At 33.8% G+C, this 16493-nt stretch overlaps 1 long non-coding RNA gene across 1 annotated transcript in view; it reads left to right on the plus strand.

The window, feature by feature from the left end:
* Window positions 1-2903, plus strand: part of LOC112607312 — a 283004-nt gene extending 280101 nt beyond the window's left edge. Inside the window, exon 6 of the long non-coding RNA XR_003115761.1 lies at window positions 2878-2903. This is a non-coding gene — a long non-coding RNA (uncharacterized LOC112607312). The remainder of the gene's footprint in view (window positions 1-2877) is intronic.
* Window positions 2904-16493: the final 13590 nt, after the last annotated feature.

Raw genomic sequence — 16493 nt, forward strand, 5'->3', positions numbered from 1 at the left:
TGTGCCACCACAGCACATTTGGTAATTTCAAGTTAATTGCTCAATTATCAGTGATAGTCATGAAGCATTTGAAACATGCACGGTGGAAGATTTTCAAAATTTCAAAATAAGTTGGTGTGTCATAATCTTAAATGTGAAACATGCCAATATCTGCAGGCATAAAAATACACAGCCTGAGCTAGGCATTTCAGGAAGGCAAAAACCTACTCTTAAAATCAGGGCTTTTGTCTGGCACTGAAGTGTTTCATCTTCGCTAATTTCAAACAACATGTCTAAATTTGATCTTGGTTTACTTTTCAACTCTAAAAATTTGGTCGTAGTTTATAAAAGAAAATGGAAGTAAAACTGTATTGATTCTGTCTGAATGTTTTACCATGACCTCATAATCCTGTATTCACCGTAAAGTGGAATTGGTGTGAGGTGGATCCATGTTGGATGCCAATCAAGGAAGCTGACTTATTAAAGAAGCAGAACTCATAAGGCAATCCTCTAGTCAGAGGACAGTGTTACAGTGAAGATTGTATATTGATGATTTATTGATACTGAAAAACAAACCCACAAAAACAATGACACTTTGAGGACTTACTCTGAATCCTACACACTAGTATTCTCAGATGCCTTCAAAACAACTTACACATTATAGCAAAATAATTATTGTAACTCTTTTGGCAACTAGGCAAACTATCATTAAATTTTTGCATTAGTATTCAGTTTAGGGTTTTCTCTAAAGTAATATAGTGCCAACAGCTCTTTTTTTTTTAGATGTTATTACAGTTCTTTCACATTTTTATAGTACTGTAGTAAAGTTGAATTTACTGGATACATTTGAAGGTGGAGTAGAGTTCCTCAAGAGTCAACATTAAAGTGATTCAGTGCCTGATGGAGAAAAATTCTTTTTAACTTGAGATTGGAAACAATGTGGTGGTTGGGGGCAATTTTCTAAGAGCTGCTAATAAATTTGAATATTTCCCTAAAAAGCTGCTCTCTGAACTTGTTTTTAACCAAGAAGAGTTTAATCATCTTCCAGTATTCTTACATAGCTTTCATTAATATTGAAAGTAACTAAGTGCATATAGAGAAGGGGAAATAAAGCCATTATTTAAGCTTAGTGATGGTCTCACATATAAAGAAGTGAAGAAGTGTCAATAAATACACTAATTGGGCATAGCTGGCTTTTTTGTTGTTGTTTAACCTTTAGCATGTCTTTTTTTTTTTAACTTTTAAGTTCGGGGGTACATGTGCAGGTTTGTTACATAGGTAAACTTGTGTCATGAGGGTTTTTTGTACAGATTATTTCATCCTCCAGGTATTAAGCCAAGTACCCATCAGTTAGTTTTTCTGGTCCTCTCCCTTCTCCCACTTTCCACCCTCTGATAAGCCCCAGTGTGTGTTGTTCCCCTCTATGTGTCCATGTGTTCTCAACACTTAGCTCCCACTTATAAGTAAGAATATGTGGTATTTGGTTTTCTGTTTCTGCATTAGTTTGCCAATAATAATGACCTCCAGCTCCATCCATGTCCTGCAAAGGACATGATGTCATTCTTTTTATGGCTGCATAGTATTCTATAGCGTGTATATACCACATTTTATTTATTCAGTCTATCATTGATAGTCATTTAGGTTGATTTCTTGTCCTTGCTATTGTGAATAGTGCTGCAATTAATATATGCATGCATGTGTCTTTATAACAGAATGACTTACATTCCTTTGGGTATATATCCAGTAATGGGGTTGCTGGGTTGCATGGTATTTCTGTCTTTAGGTCTTTGAGGAATCGTCACACTGTCTTCCACAATGGTTGAACTAATTTACACTCCTCAAACAGTGTATAAGCATTCCTTTTTTCTCCACAATGTTACCAGCATCTGTTATTTTTTTACTTTTTAGTAATAGCCATTCTTACTGATATAAGATGGTATCCCATTGTGGTTTTGATTTGCGTTTCTCTAATGATCAGTGATGTTGAACTTTTTTTCACATGATTGTTGGCCACATGTACGTTTTCTTTTGAGAAGTGTCTGTTCACATCCTTTGCCCACTTTTTCATGGTGTTGTTTTTTTCTTGTAATTTTGTTTAAGTTCCTAATAGATGTTGGGTATTAGACCTTTATCAGATGTATAGTTTTCAAAAATCTTCCCCCATACTGTAGATTGTCTGTTTACTCTGTCAATAGTTTCTTTTGTTGCACAGAAGCTCTTAATTAGATCACATTTGCCAATTTTTGCTTTTATTTTATAGCAGTGGTCTATAAGATGTAAAATATAGTCTGTCTATAATTCAGGAAAAAGTGAAGTCATTGATTACTCAGGTTTTTAGATAGAAATATTTTAGTAACTATTCAGTTTATAAAGATTGAATAATAAATGAAATGTGTCACTCTCAGCTTATAGTTTTATCTCAAGTTCATATTTTATGTTGTTTTGGAATATTGGTAAAAATGATTATAATTTCACCAAATTTTTGCTAGCTCCAAAGCATAAAAATGTAAGTTAAAGATTGCCAATAAAAGGTAAAGCATTTTGTGTATTCTCTCTCTCTCTTTGAGTATGACTTACATATTTATTGCTGGAGGTATTCAAAGACGTGAGGCAATGACAGTATAAAAAGAATAATTTCCAAATCATCACCTTTCATAGATAACTGGAAAAAGATAATATTCTTAGTGTTTATTCAAAAAAGTTTGTTCATGTGATGTAATGCTTGTTATTATTATTATTTGCTTAGCACTATAGGCTTGACACTGTGCTTACAAGAGAAGAAAAGATGGTCTCTACCCCCAGGACTTAAAACTTGTTATGTTACTAGAGAGTTTATGTGGGTGGAGTTTTCTTTGGATACAAACTGTACTGGAGTTAGCTCTTTCTCTTTCTTTTCAGCTCACACAGTTTGATATAAACTTAAGTGAATGAATTCATTAATAAAAGCAGATTTTCTATTTTTATTTCACCTCTGGGCTATTTTATACCTTTGGAGCACACAAGCACAACAAAAGGTATGTTTTACAGTTAATTATTTTTCCCTTTTTGAATCCTGACATCGTAGATAATTAAGCAACAGCATTAATGGAACCTAAGTCTCCACTCCTATAAGTGCCTACGTTGGGCAGAATATAGATTCTTTCTTTCCTTAAAGCTAAGGCAGGCTGGTGACAAGCCTATCACTTAGTTTTAATTACTGCCACTAGTATTCTGATGTTTCATTGAACAAAATGAAGAAATCCAGATGTATTATTTTTCCATTATTATATATATTGTAGAATCAGTAATCAGAATGGATTTTTTTTTTTTAAGGGTGAGATTGATCTCACATATTTTGATATCTGATATAGTAGTAAGTGTGTGCTCATTGGATGACTGACAGTTTTAAGGGATTAAAACATTCTGAGCTTTGTCCTGGCAGAGGCAGTATGTGGAAGCCACTAATTATGTTGACTCTGTGACTAGTTAGAGTTTTTCCCTGGAATTGTAGTCACAAGACAGATTACTAAATGGCAATATCTGGGAGACATGAAAAATGTGGGTATAAACAAGAGAGTTGAGTGTCAGAAAACTTTGAGGGCCTTGGAGCTTTTTGAGACAATATGGTTGAACAAATGGAGAAAATATCTGTTCCTCCTACTTCATTGCAGTAATTAAGAAGAGGAGAAAAAGGCAGAGTGATAAGTTAAACAGTAAATGATTGAAATAAGAGATTTTTTGTAGAATCACAAAATGGATTTTAGGACTTTTTTAAGATGTGGAAATACTGCTTGGATCAGACAATACCAATGTAAAAGGAGTTCTACAGTTTTTCCCCCGTAATTTATGTAAAGTTTATTTATTTCAACTCAGTGCCCTCTAAGTACAACTTTAGGAGTTTTAGGAAATGTATGTCTACTTGATAAAAACCAATGAGAACAATTTTGCTTTCTCTGGGTAAAGGTTAATATAGATGTGTATGAAAATAATCATCTATGTATTACACTCTGATATTGTATATCAGAGACCTTTAGAAAGTTCTCATTCATTGTAACTATGACCAAGAAGCGTGTTTATATCTGGTAGATCAAATAATCATGTGAATTAGGTTTATAATGTGGTATATGATGTTTTTAGTTTTGGGGGTTGGGAATCTCTTTGGAATCACTTTTCTGACAAGTAACTTACAGTGTAATGAATCTTCTTTCTCCTTCTTTTCCCCTTCTCCTTCCTTTTCCTTTCTCCTCTCTCTTCTGTCCTTCCTTTTTTTTTCATTTAGAAAGAGATTGTTTCTAATTAGTCTGTATGCTATGTGCTGAGTTGTGTGATAGTACCTAAGACATGTATCTTAAATTGTATGCAGGGTCACCGTTTTGATTAAGAACTGAAAAGTACTGATTGGGCTTCTTATATAAACTAAAGGCACTCTAGTCCACTTTGGGCAATCAAAGAAACTAAGGAACTGTTGGAATTAGTTTTACTATTTTGGGGTGATGAAGATAGGATAATTAGAAAGAAATTATAGTCTTTATTGGCCCAGCAGTTTACTGAACTTGAATTAGGATTTGTGAAATTTTAAGGCTTATTGAGTATTTGCTCTCTAAGAACAGGATAGAGAAATAATCGTGATCTTAAAAGGAGAATTTTACATTTTTTAGAAAGATCTCTTACAGTAAGATATCCTATATAACCATACAGTTATAACCATCAGGGATGTCCCTAGGTGTGTTCTCTGGCATTTCTTCCATACATAATGAGTTCATCTCAATTGTAGATGTTGGTCATTTGTTACGTGTAATTTAACTTAGGGATAAAAGGGATAAATATCCAATTGAACTAAAAAGATAACATTTATAAATTATCTCAAGGATACTACACAAAAGGTGAAGCTCAAATATGCCTGAAAGAAGGTTATGGATTGATTGAAGTTATGGTTATGTATAAGACTGTTAGAATGGCAAGCTGTGAAGCAATTTGAAATATCTAGAGGGAACAGCCTGCAACTCTCCCACAACAGAAACTAACAGTGCTCCAACACTTCCCAGTTTCTGTGGTGGGGGAGGAATGGGAGAGAATAGACAGTCAAGGGTCTATACTTGGCACAGAAAAGTTAACAAAAAACAGTTGCTGCTTGTGTTAAGAACCTGTATGTTCTAGATATAGTGCTAAGCACTTATGTGTTGTTTTTAATCCTTTCAACACTATTGTAAGATAGCTTCCTCCCCTGCAATACCCAGTTATTTTCTCTAAATTCCGATTTCTTTTCTGCCTCCTTATCACTTAAAATGATTGGTATTATCATATATTTGTATATTTAGTTAATGTGTAGTCTCTACACTAGTTTAAAAGCTCTGTCAGGGAAGAGACCATGACTGTTTTGTTCAAACTTGTATGTGGAGTTTGTAGCACAGTGCCTGATGTATAGTATGTTCCCAATAAATGTTTGTTGAAAGAATGAGTAAATGAACAAAAAATATATGAAGACAAGGAAGGAATGAATGAAAGGCAGAGCTAGAATTTAAACAGTTGATTTGAGTTTGAAACCAATTTGTTCCATTCCAGTATACCAGCAGGGTTTTATTTCATTTAGAATATTCTCTATTACAAATTTATCTGATAAAATTTTCATAGTTTGAGCTGTTTCAGAGCACCATAGACATTTGGCCTCAGAAGTGTTATATCTTAGTCTGAGGCTGAATGCCATGAAAAAGCCCTGCCTAATCCTTTTCTCATCCTGTGGGAATATTGCAACTGTCTTTTGGTGGTAGTTCTCTCTAGAAATACAGATGTCAGAGCCTGGATTTTAGGTTTCTGTTTCTCCTACTCAAAGAGTATGCACTTCTCTCCCTCATTCTCTGCAACTGACCCTTAATTTAGGTCCTTGGGCTGCTAAGTTGACTTTCAATAATGGACAGAGTGATTGTTGCCTTCCCTGCTGAGTTTTTTCCTGGAGGAGGGGTGTGTCATGTCTTTTTATTCCTTATGCCATCTTAAAAAAACTTTACTGTGCCTTTCCATTCTGCTTTCCAGGAAAGGAGGAAACATAAGCATGATGAGAGTAAACACTGTGGATGTGATTAGGTCAAACAGGAAGTGGCTATCTCCCAGATATATTGAATAGATACTTATTTAAATCTTGAAGTCAACTTAAGGTGTTCTATATAAACTCCCAAGACAGTACCAGAAACAGATGTGAAGGAATAACTATCTTTGCCTGGACCAAATTGCAATATTGAAGCTTCGGGCATATGGTAATTTATTGTTTGAAGCAGTCTGGCCTGCTTGGAAGTTAATAGCATAGTGAGAAGTGTTCTGACCCCATTAGGATCTTCATTCTGGATGGTATAACCAGTGGTTAATCTAATTTCCATCTTGATCTCTGAAAGCTATTTAAAGATGTGCTTATCTGTTTTCCCAGTTAAGACAAATCCTTTTTTGGTAGCAAATGTTTTCTTCCAAGAATAATGCTTTGCACCTATTGGAAACTAATTCAGCTCCACGAGTGTATACTAATTACTGACTTTTTTCAAAGCACAGCATTAGATGCTGCATTGGAAACAAATGCAAATATATTATACAAAGTCCCTGCCCTAAAGAACCTTAGAGTCTAGACGTAATTATTAAACTCTCTTATTCCTTTTTTTGTGTGTCCCTAGTGTCTAAGTGAACCAATGCATGGCTCAAAGAAGGAAAATGTTAATTAAATTGCATTTATTATTGCAGAGGAGATACACAGAGGAGAGGAGATGGAATTTCCTATGCAGAATATGTTAATAGAGTTAAAAATACTACTCTAGGAGTTTCAAAAAATTTAAGATATATCTCTTTAAGAGGGAGTACATTAAGAAATGACTTTTTGATATTCTTTAAAAGTTGGGTGGAATTTTGTCAGTGGAATAGGAGATGAAAAAAGGAGCATCCTGCTAGTGAGGGGACTAGCACAAGTGTGGGGAATATGGGGCAGACGAATGGAAGCACATAGTATGGGATAGGAAACAATAAGTTCAGATGGATTGAGGTATAGGTATGTATAGGCTAGAAAATTTAGTGTGATCATATCATCGTGATCCGTAAGGCTAAGCTAAGGCATTTGGTAGATCATAGGGGACCATCGCAACCAAATAGTCCAATAGTATGCCAAGAGCTTCACTTTTGAAAAATTAATTAAGTGAATAGTTAGTAGAGTCGATTAGAGGGAAAAAAAAAAGACAAGCTACAGAAGCAGCTTGTGAGGACTACTGCAGAATTTCAGGTAAAAGGTAAAAGATTTAAACAAGTGATGAATAAGACTGGTAAGACTATATGTTATGGGAAGCATAAGGGAAAGGAATCAAAGTGACTCTTATTGCTTTCTTCTTGTTCATCACAGTATTGAATTTTTGAAAAGTCAGAGGGAAATGATTGTACTAAATATCTCTTGTCAATGTGCAAGTCCATTTCCATCTCATTAATTAGATCCTCATTGAAAATTAACATTTTTTTTCTTCCCATGGAAGACTATGCAAAAGATACATTTTTAAAGGAACGAGGATGTCCTTAAAGATATAATTGCCTTGAGGATTTAGAGGCATAACATAAATACAAAAGATATTAAGACTAGGACCTAAAGTGCGTAGGCAGGGCCTTGTTGATTTCAGAGACATAAGGTAAAACTTAGCTACCATGAATCTGAGAAAAGTGAAGATACTTGAGATTATGGCATTTTTATCAGGTGGCTCTCACATAGGGATTAGTGCATGGCATCTGTGAAGAATAGAACAGGTGCACATGGAGTTTGGTTACTTTTAAAACTCTCTCAGATAAAGTGATGACTATGACTCCCTGGTTATATTGCCACATTCTGTCCTTGTCCACAGGAGATATAGTTGCAGCAAATATTATGCTTAAGATGCAGGCTCTCTTCTACTTGTCCTTTTCAAGATGAGGGAATAGTGCAGGAAAACATATTCATAAGTGAGAAAAGACTTATTGAAATAAAAATTTAAAAATAGACTAAAAAACCCACAATAAACTCAAAGTGACCCTGTTGGGGATCCTTGTCATTCATATTACCTTATCATTCATACTAACACTAACACTCACTCGTTCATTCACTCTATAAGAATATGAACTCAGAGATCTTCTATGAGGTGGGATTCAAAATAGAAAAGGAAGAATTAGTCCTCAGGAGTTTATAATCAGTTTGTGAGTGGAGATAAAATATATGTATATGAAAAAGAGGAACAAAAGGTTACTGATACAAAACCTAGTCATTTGTCCTTGGGAAACTCATTTTATATTTCTGAAAAAATTTTATTCCAGTAGGTATAGTAATTTCAGATGGACTTTTTGGTTGTCCAATATTTTAAATATATTGATTGATTCATAGTCTTTTAGTTTGCATTATTTTCAAAAATCAGTCCACTGTAATTCTTATATATGTTCCTTTATATGTAATATGCCATTTTCCTCTGGCTGCTTTTTTCTCCCCCTTTATCATTGGTTTTAGGCAATTCGATTATCATGTGCTTTGGTGTAGTTTTCTTAATGTTTCTTGAGATTGAGGTTATTTGAGATGCTTGGATCTGTGGGTTTGTGGTTTTCATTATATCTGGAAAAATTTCAGCCATTGTTTCTTAAAAATTTTTGTTCATATCCCTCCATATTATACATGTATATTATGCAGCTTGAAATTGTCCTACAACTCACTGCAACTCCCTGATTTTCTGTTCATTTTTTTCATCTTTTTCACCCCACACTTTGTTTTGTTCTAGATTGTTTCTATTTGTAAGTCTTCAAGTTCACTTATCTTTGTCCCGCAGTGTCTAATCTGCTTTTAATTCTACCCAGTGAACTCTTCATCTCAGATAATCTGTTTTCATCTTTATAAATTCAATTTGAATCTTTAAAAATATATTCTATTTCTTTGCTTAATATATTTAGTCTTTCTTTTAGCTCCATGAACAAATGAAATGAAAGTATCATAGCTGTTTTAATATCCTTGTCCACTAGTTTTATCATCTATGTCATTTCTGGAACAGTTTCAATTGATTGATTTTTCTTCATGAGTTGTATTTTGTTTGTGTGGCTTCTTGGTATGGCTGGTAAATTTTTATTGGATACCAGAGACTGTAAATTTTACTATTTTAAGTGCTCAATATTTTTGTATTTCTATAAACATTTTTGAACTTTTTTTTTGGTATGCAGTTAAAGTGGAAATAGTTTGATTCTTGCTTTTATACTCTGTCATGCTTTCAATGCTTGCTTTTAAGCTCTGTTGTTTGGAACCAGGATGGCCTTTAGTTTAGGGATCATTCTCTTTACTACTGATGCAATACCATTCTAATGTTCTGATCAATGTTGCTTGTGTTATGAAGCTTTACACTTTTGATGATGGGAAGATGACCTATTCCTGGCCTTGAATGAGCTCTGGGGTTTGCTCCTTCTGTTCCTTTTAAGTGTACTTTTCCCTAACCTTGGTTAGTTTCTTCATATACATGTACTAATTAATACTTGGTTAAGTTTTTGTGAGACTCTGCATATCTCTGAAACTCTATATGCAGGTCTCTTTTCGCCATTGCTCTACCCTACAAACTGTAGACACCTTGGCCCCTCTAGACTCCAAGTTCCATCTTCTTAACTCACTGAAATTATTAGAGTTCACCTCTGTGCATAGCAGTCAGTAGTTTCTCTCTCTATGCAGTAAGCTGGGACAACTGTAGGGATGACTTCATTTGTTTTACCTTTCTCAGGAATCACCATTTTTTTTTGCTGCTTCCTGTTTTCATATATTTTGCCCAGTTTTTTAGTAGTTTAAGCCAGCAGGATAAATCTGGTCCCTGTTAGTCCATCTTGGCCAGAGGCAGAAGTCTTCACAAATGTGAGGAATGTTATATAATATATATAAAGTGTGCATTTTAAGTAAGAGTGCTTCACACATAGAAAGTATTTGATAAAAGATGGTTACTATTGCTGTTTCTCTTCCTGCTTCCTGTTCATCAGTAAAGCTTTATCTTACCAAATCTCTTATATGAAGCCTTCCTGAGCTACTTATTTCCCAAGTGATTGCTTATTCTTTATTCTTTGTACCCATATTACTTTTTTGCATACTTTTAAAATAAATTTTTAATTTTTGTGTGTACATAGTAGGTGAATATACTTATGGGCTAGCATACTTTTATTGCAACGTTTACAAATCTATGTTACAAATATTTTTCTATGTGTTGTGGCAGATTGTAAACTCTTAGAGAAATATCTGACTTGTCTACCTATCCCTAGTTTCCAACATATAGTAAGTGCTTATTTGTTACATAAAAGAAAAACTGAGTGTCTTACACCTTTTATGCAATCTTCAGAAATAGAATTTTTGATTGGGAAGGAAAGAGAGGTGGTTTGGAAGTCTGAGAACATTTGAGTAAATGAAAGCAGAGATGAAAGTAAGATTTTGGGGCCCCAGAGAGCAACATGAGAGCAAAAGGTGGTTGGTTGAGGTGGGTAGTATATATACAAATTATCATTATCATCATCATCATCATCATCATCAAGTTCCTGTGAAACTGAGAGTTTAGTGGGAGAGATACATTGTGATATGTTAGTGAAACAATTTTGTGACACCTTCAGCACAATAATGTAATATACATGGTAACACTGATAACATTACAAAATGCAATTGTGTGAGTCAGTGTAACTTCAGCCATTGCTGTAAGGGCTTTTAAACAAAGTGCTAAAACTCAACATAGTTTTTGGAGTAGGTGGACCTTGGAAGAAAGTGGTGGGGATAGATAAACTAAGAAGCAGAAAAGAATTCTAGATAATAGAAAATAGCATAAATGCAAACACGGTGTAGGCTTTAAGTGAGCATAATATGGCAGCAAGAACAAATAGACCTTGGAGTTGAATACACTAGGGCTTCACTTGATGTGACTCTGATCAAATTACTTGGGCCTAGTCACAATTCCTTCATCTGTTAAATGAGTGTGGTTGTTGAGAAGATTATATGATGGATGGAGAAAATTTTTTCTATATTTGGTGATAGTGGGCCCATTAACTATTAGTTTCTTTTTTTTAGACATTCTTTGTCTCCTGATGAGGAAAGGAAAATGCTTCAAGAAGGACTTTGTTATTCCTTATCACTTTGTGTAAGGGCCCAAGTATAATATGCATGAACGTAACTGATGTTCACGTTTATTTCTTATTTCCATGGCAAATTAGGATTGCATTGCATTTTTATGATCCAATACTAAGGAGGCCTACATCATTTATACACCTAAGTTTCTCACATATTCTAGGTTTAACTTGTGTTTAAATGTACTAGGATTATTGATTAAATTTTATGCACAAATTAAACTATTTTACTACCACAATTCAATATTTTTCAGGAATGCTTCTATTTATAGGCAGCATATCTATTGAATGAAAGATTGAAAAACAGAGTATCAGAAATCCTAAGTTTTCCCAAGTCTTGAATCCTTTTGTATTCATTTATTTATTCTGTGAATAAAATCAGTTTTGATTTCACTTTCCCATCAAGATAGAATATAAGGTACAGAGTAAAGTTTAAAAACCTTTGATTTTCAAAAATAATTATACTCTAAGTTCCCAATCAGTTTATAAAAGACTACTTTTAATGTGCACTTACCCACAAAACTAATTTGGATATATGGGAACTTCAAAGGTGGTTCTAGAATAACTAATGTAGAAAACAAGGAAATCTTTTATTTCTTCACTGGAGGAAAAATTCAGGACTCCTTCAGTTAACTAACTATATTTGGTTAAGAGAACTAAGGAATTTGCACAGTCAATAGAATAAATTGATAAACCATTGTCATTTTGGAGCCATTTTTCAGCACCCTTTTTGGTCCTCAGATGCTTGCATTGGCATACATAACTAATAGATTTTGTACATAATGCTGTTGATCCTGCCAAATGAACAGCCACCTTAAGTCATCTGCCTGGTATCTCAAGTGACTTGGCAAGGATCTGGCATGAGGTATCACCTGACTTCATCTGCTCTCTTCACTACAGACTGGTTCTTTGCATTTATAAACCTTAGTCTGGCCTCAATGGTGGTTTCCTTGATTGAGAGTCATCTTATTTTCAGCTGAAGACATGTTGCCTCCAGGATGCTGGTAAACATGTTGCAAAACTATGTTTTGATGAATCTCACAAGACTCCTCTATAGAGAATGAATTAAAACCGAGGAGGTGACAGTGTTAATAATTCAGCATTTGGCAGCACTGTGGATATTAATGCATTTGTAGTTCACCTTGACAAACCTTGGCCCAATCACTAAAATGGACTAAACCCATCACTAAAATGAATTTAGTTATCTCAGTTTAGTCTCTGGTGAGAATTTTAATACTTTTTTTCAACCTATAGATGAGATAGAAAAAAATGTTAATCTCCCCTAAGACATACAAGGTTCATAACCCACTGGACTGTGTGTTATGAAATAAAATTTGTGTTACAATAAATTGACATCTTGATTTAGTGAAAATAAGATTTAAGAATTCTTATATCACATTATGGCTGATTTGGGGTATTTTTAATTGCCCATTCATTAAAAATTTCAGGTGACGTACCTATTTTGGCATTTCAGGCAAACATATAACTTTTATCTTTAAATACCAGTAATTTATGTAATCTATGCAGGTAAACTGTATAAATAATTTATTAGAAAAAAACACTAATAGTAATACATACATATAATAGTTAAGTATATTCAGTACTTAGGACTTAAAGTTATTTTATAAAAATTACTTTCATGGGGGAAAAAATGTATCTTCTTGTATTAAAAGCCAATGTAATGACACATTCCTATTAAATTATTAATAGCTCCAGGACACACCTCATAATTTGGGAGTGTCTAAAAATAATATGGCAATGGCTGGAGTGGAAAGATCCTGCTCCTTAAAATTTGATTTGTTGAGCTGTCTGAATAATCTTTGTCCTTCTGATACATACCAAAAACATTTTACGATTGCAAAGGAGTTATTCTTAAGCTTTCTCTAACCCAGCCCCTTTCAGGTTGATATCACCACTTTGCTATCAGATTTTCTACATTTAAGAGTAGAAATGAAGAATTTAAACTATTATATAAAGAAAAAGTAATTTTATATAAAGAAAAAGTATTTGTATAAAGTAAAAGTCCTTGAAGTATTCAAATTCATATATCTACTTACAAATCCTAATTATTATATTCAAGTTGAACTACAAGGGGTTAGGTTTTAACATTCAAAATATTTAAAATAATTTTTTGTGGTGATAAACTGTGGTTTACATTACTTGGTGAAAAACACAGACAATAAAACTCAAAGGAAGTAAAGAAATCAAATTGAGACAATTTTGTTTTAGCTCTTTATATAGCTGATCTAAATTTTTAATAAATTTCAGCAGTCAGAGACTTATATTTAAGTATTATGTTTTTATTAACATGAATCTTCAAATGGGAAATTATGTCCACATGATAAATATGTGGGGTTAATGATAGTAATTTGCCACCTGTGTCACAAAGCATCTCCTTTTGACCCGTAAGTAAAAATTTCTATAGTTTTCTTGCTAAGTCTTTAGAGTCTAAGAGATCAGAATTAAGAGGAAAAAAGTTTTAGCAGTATAAAAATCTCAATCTTGCCAAGAAATCATGCATAAGGTCTATAAATAAGTAGAAAAGAATTATAAGTATGTTTTAAATAGCAGATTGGATCAATTAAAATAAGTTGTAGGTGTGTCTTCCTTATGCTATGGTAGTAATAAATGGCATTGTGCTACAATGGAATAGATCTTCAACCATAAGCTAGTTTGGTTACTTTGGCTCAATTTCTTTCCACTTCTGTTTTCCTTGCAAAGGAGAATGCACTGTATCTCTGTTAGCGATGTACATTTCTCTTGCCCTGGAAAATCGTAAAGTCCAACTTGCCTTTTGACACAGTCTAAGCTGCTTGGATTAGGTAAAGCTGATCTTAAAAGAGAAAAATCAGATACTCAGCAAACCCTAGCAGATATTTTGACACACTGTTAGAGCTTTTAAGAGTCATCATAAATTTAAACATTACCTTTCCTAGTACAGAAACCACAATAATAAATGTGGTTTGAATATTTTATGAATGACTGAGCACCCTGCTTTGCTAATAAGTCCTCTGGAAAGTTACGACTTTTTTGGGATGGTTTTACTTTTGGAAGAAGGAGTGTTCAAGAGAAGCTACTGATGAGGTGTCATATAATTTTACAAGTTGCATAACTGCTTTTAACTACTAAACTATCTCTGATTAAAATAACAATTGAGCTTGTAATTTTTTTCTGAACAGCTGCTGCTACAGGGGGTCATTACCTTGGAGAGCTAAAAAATAATCGTACTCCTGGTACATGAGTTATGTAGTCTTGTGTTTTACAGCAAAGCACAAAGTTTAAAGTCTATAGAAGAATGTTATTTGAAAGCTGTCAAACCATGTTAAAAAAGACTGCATCGTCAAAAGGCCCTAGTGGCCACGATTCTGCATGTAGCCTTGTCTTATTCATTATAAAATGCATGTTTATAAAGTTCCACAGAGCATCCAATTCCCAATTCACTTATATCAGCAAGACTTAACTTGCTCATTAATCTAAATTCTTTTGCAACTTTAATCTACATGTTTAATTAATCATAAAATGAGGCGGTAAGTAATTTCAGCAATGTGTGGCTTGTTATCAGATGCATTTAATCACTCTTCTGTGAGCTCATTTGGAAACACCTGAAGATGTCGAGTGCAGTTTGAATAAGCATAAATTATTCTTTGTCAGTGTACTTCACTCAACTAATAAGACATTAATTTAAAAGGCACTGTTTGTCATTTTTAGATCTTTACCAATATTTTTAGCTTAGCAATGTAACTCTAATTGTATATAAGATTCACAACTGGTGCCCGACATAGGAAAGGGTAAGAGTTTAATTCATTTTTCTTATTTACATGTAATTATGTCATGTAATCTTAGTTTTTAATGAGGATTAACCATCTTGTAAGTATTCATATGCTTTTGGAATAAGGTACTAATGAATTATAGTTGGAAAAATTATTTGTTGGTACAAAGGCTTGTGATTCCTTGTTTCCTGTCTAGGTCAGAACCGAAAGGAGGTGAGCTTTGGGAGAGGGCATAGATTTGAGGATATAGGTACTACACAGGGATTATAAGATGCAAGTCTTAACCTTAAAAAAATCCAAGTAAGTTAGTGATATTCACCTGTCTCACATAATAACATATATAGCCTTTATATGGGACTAGGTAGCCTAAAATAATAACAGTCCCATTTTCCCCCTAGTTTGTTAACAATTGATGATGGTATTTTAGAAAAAGGTAAAAATAGCAACAACAATAGTAACAAAAACCCACTCATAGCTTCACAGGAAAAAAAGTCATGAGAGAAGAATGATTATACAATTTGATGTCAGGAGTATGGGAATAAAAATTGTGTTTTATAGGATGTCATCACCTGTCCTGTTTATGCTATCTTGGTTTATACCGAGAGCAGTGACACACGGTAAGAATAATTATCTCAGTGGAAACAAATTTATTTACCTGCTGTGGAGCATCCCTGTTCATCTTACTCATGAACTCATCTCACTCATTCATTGTCTATGGATTGTCAGCGGTGAGCCAGAGGGGATGATTCCTGAAAAGGGAATATTGGTTTGAGTTGAAATATAGCTGTATTCTCCATTTTTATTTGACGTGCACATCTCCTGGGCTTCTTCCCTTTCTTCAGGGATCTTTTACACTGAGCTAACAGTTATTTATATGTCCATTTTTTGCCCTATGCCTCACGACTATGTAAAATTTTTTTCCTCTTTTCTTTTCTAAGGGAAAACAAAGTCCCAGGAAATCTCATTTGTACAGTTCAACTCATACAGGCCATAGCAGCACATTGAAATGAAATGCCATTTACCCTTATATCACTTAAAGCCTACAGATTTTTTTTAGAACTACTGAAGAAAACTTTAAACAGTGGAGACTTCCTCAAAATCAAGCTTAAAAAACATTTTATTTGAACTTAACTTTCCTGATAAGAATATTCTTCTCATTCTTGTATAATCTTTGTGAACAAATTCATAGTCTAATATGAAGGCTTGCTATCATTTTTTTTGAATATGAATCCTCAAGCTTCCTTAACTCACCTTTCCTTGGAAAACCTAAAATAATTTTTCCAAATACGTTTATTTTCTAATTTCTTGATGTGGGTGCAAAGAAAGAACAAAGTCTGCCTCCCCTAAGCCCAACTCATATGTGAGAGGCTGCCCTGTTGTCCTAAGTCTCTTCACACAAAGGCATTGATTTATTTGGTAAAATACCACATATTAACTGTAACTTTTTGTTCTGTGACATACTTCAAGAGGAAAATGATAAATGCAGTTCCATGCAGCACTTACATGTATTTATGCGGATATATACCTCTACAACTTTATCCAACTGTACTAAACACACACATACTTTGCCTTATCACAAACAAGGCCGTATCACTTAAACGTGCTGCTGCTGCTGCCTCTTTTTTTTTCTTTTTTTTTTTTTTTTTTTTTTTTTTTTTTTTT

This window comes from Theropithecus gelada, chromosome 14 (assembly GCF_003255815.1).
Source record: "Theropithecus gelada isolate Dixy chromosome 14, Tgel_1.0, whole genome shotgun sequence".
NCBI classification, from domain to species: Eukaryota; Metazoa; Chordata; class Mammalia; order Primates; family Cercopithecidae; genus Theropithecus; species Theropithecus gelada.